This window comes from Octopus bimaculoides, chromosome 16 (assembly GCF_001194135.2).
Source record: "Octopus bimaculoides isolate UCB-OBI-ISO-001 chromosome 16, ASM119413v2, whole genome shotgun sequence".
Taxonomy (NCBI): domain Eukaryota; kingdom Metazoa; phylum Mollusca; class Cephalopoda; order Octopoda; family Octopodidae; genus Octopus; species Octopus bimaculoides.
The window spans coordinates 2,788,252-2,791,747 of record NC_068996.1 but is presented as its reverse complement, the minus strand read 5'-3'; positions in this window follow the sequence as shown (position 1 = coordinate 2,791,747).

Below are 3,496 nucleotides of genomic sequence, written 5' to 3'. Positions count from 1 at the left end.
TATATATATATATATATATATATATATATGAGAACATGGATGTTACGTAAGTAAAACGTTAATGTTCGAAACTGCAGCAGTCCATAGATAATTCTTTATTCTGTATATTTCTCATTTTGTCCTGTTCTGGCACTTTGTGAAATTTTTCTGGAGAACATTATTTTCCTTTGTGGTTGGGTCGTTGATGACCTCTTTCTAGCATATTGGATGTCCACCTAGTGGTCATCCCTTATGCACGTGTAATACAATTTTTTCTGAATTTTCAGATTTTTTTATATTCTCGGCCACTTGGTTTTAAATTGAATTAATATTCAATTTATCACCCTATCTCTCTCTCTCTTTCTCTCTCTCTCTATCTATCTATCTATCTATATATATATATATATGGGCAACACACACACAAACATACACACACGCACGTACGTACACCAATTGCATACATATTTTTTGTATGCATACATGTTCGTATGTGTGTGTGTATGTGTTGCCCGTATATCAACAAAACACTTTTTTTCTCGATGGAAAAAAACCCAGCAAAAGTCTTAAAAACGTCTGCGTCGCTAGAAGGGGACTTAACTCCTGTTTGTAACCAATGCTAGATTTCTTCGAATTGAAAATTGTTAAAAGTTATGGTTGAAAATTGATTTTCACAGCTATATGCGGGTGCCTCTGAGAGAAAAAGTTGACGAAATTGCAGATAGGGTCATGACGAATGTCCTCCTAAAATTGGAGTGACATGCGTGCTAATTTGTGGACGTGCATAAATTACATTCACCTACACACACACACATCTTGCCTTTTATAGATATACGGATAAAAACATTGTTATTTTTTAATTTTTGAAATATCCTACACAGCATATATATTGCTAGTATGCACTCAAAGTTGGAGACTGACAACAGTTGTGATTAACTGAATCAGAACATCTCAATGAATTTGTCATTAATTCAACCAATGAAAATGAGGCTTAATTACTTGTAAAAGATGTGTTCCTGTATCCACCTCACTTTCTGGATATTTTCATTTTAAATTCACACATATTTCTCATCCAAATGAATTTTAATGATGTTGAAAGGTTTGAAAACTGAAATAGTGCAAGCTTGGAAAGGAATCTTTTACATTATAATCAATCGAATATTATTATGTCTGATATGGATGTTAGCAATTTTAAGGAATTGTGCAGTGATTCTCAAACTGAAAAAAATGAACTCCAGCCATTAAGTGGAGAGCAAACTGACCGGTTTGATTTACAGTAAACAAATTTCTGTTGCAAAACAGTACAATGTGCAACAAAATTCATCATGAAAATAAATTTGAAGACTTCAGTGACAAGATTTGTGAGAAGAAATTGCTAAATTATGCACTCACTCTGAGAATCAGTTTTTAAAAAATTTGTATAAAAAAAAGAGTTATGTTGTAGTGAGAGCTAGTTGTATAGCTGGAAATGAAATAGCCTGCTTGTCAAAGTTTTACGGGGTTATATAACAGATATATTACCAAGGATGAAAGCATCAATCTTCATGCTCGTTATTAGCTAACTGTACATTTACAATCTATTTGTTTAACCAATCAGAAATTCATCATTTTCTTAGGTGAACCTGAGGTGCATCTTGCTGAGCATAATTAATTTGAAATTACATGACCTAAGCTTTGAGCCAAGTATATAATAGTGGTCCCTCAAAAAAAAAAAAAAAAAAAAAAAAAAAAAAGAAGTTTTTTCATGTAATCCCCATAGCTTTTGCAGGTCATCTGAGACTAGAGAGATTGATGCCATTATCATCTTTCTTGAATAGTTACAGTAAAAAACATGTAATGAGGGAGAAGATTCTAAAGGACCAGCATACTGGGGAAGCAAGCTGTTGGGCCAGGGGATAAGTGCAGCAATATGGGTAATGAGAGGAATAGAAAACAAATCGTTTGGGAGTATCTATACTTGGGTGGGTGGGGGTGGAGGACATAAAATTTAGCATCTCTGAGGAGCAGATGCCATACTGCAATAGAATGGGAAAAGGAAGCAAGATGAAACAGCTTGTCTATGGATTAGAGGTTGGGCTGAGGAGACATGCAAATGGAGTTAACACCAATATTTTATTAACAATAAGAGTATACAGAGTATACAGTATATATACAAGATTTTAGTAATGGTATACCAGATCTCTATATGTTTAAGAAGTGATTATAAAATAGTTGGTGTTAGGAAGGGCAACCAGCCTTAAGGAAATGCATCAAAATGTCCAATCCATACCCACACAGGAAAGCAGTCATTAAAATGAGGATTATGGTAATGATAATACAAGCTAATGAAGAAGTCTCTACAAGCTGCAGGAAATTGCAGCCAGATTATCTTTAATTAATGTCTACCATCTTAAAACAGGAACAATATCTTAAATAATGTAGTCTTAGATGTACAAAAAGAAGAAAGAAGAAAAAAGGAGAGAAAAAGAGATGATAACCACAGATGAAGCTCTTTTAGTCTAAGACTAAAAGAACTCCATCTCTGGTCATCATGTATAGTTGGCTATACTCTGGTCATCATGTATAGTTGGCTATAGACCAATTTGATACAGAGATTTCTTTCACAAATATAAACTAATGTCATACATTGAACAACTATTTCTACATTAATTAATGTCTTACATGTTTATGAAATATCTTACATTATACAAACCAGTTTTTACATTTAAACTGATCTCACATTAAACTATTAGTCCCATACTAATAATTCCAATAAATTATACCAGCAGTCTACATACATTAAATTATACAAAATCAATTTTATAATGGTCTTTCTCATTATACAATCCAGTTTTATAATGCTAATTCACATTACATAATCAGTGTGTTCTGATACATGTCACATTACACAACCAGTCTATATAATATATATGTAAAGATGGAAGATTAAAATTAACTAAGTCTCTCAAATAGCAATAACTAAGACAACATGGCAATTTGTTGTTCTCCATAGTTGTGGCAGCATTGTCTTGCATCTCTTGTTCAATATTGGAAAATATGCTTGAGATTCCATTTCCATGTATTTACTTATACATCCAAAATTAAATATATATTGTTGCTTCCATTTGGCTCTTAAATTTCCATAACAGACAATTTGGCTTAATCTGGTAAGATTATTTTTCTGAGTGAGTTAAAACCTTTCGGGATGCTATGCTTATGGTCAATATAGCTGGCTATAGTGTTTTAGAAGAACTTTATATCAGAAGATTCTTTGACTAGGTTGGCAGAAATGGATGTCCATTTATAATAAATCAAAATGTTGAAACTAATGGAAATGCTGTAGGAACTTCTGTGCAGAATATGAGGATTACAACTTGCTTGATGCCGTAAATCCTAAATAAACACTATAAATAGAGCCAGGAGATTACTCTGAAGAAGTATTCATGGAACTGGGTCTAAAATTGAGAAAAACTGCAAATAAACACACACAAGCACATACATACTTATAATATATATATATATATATATATATATATATATA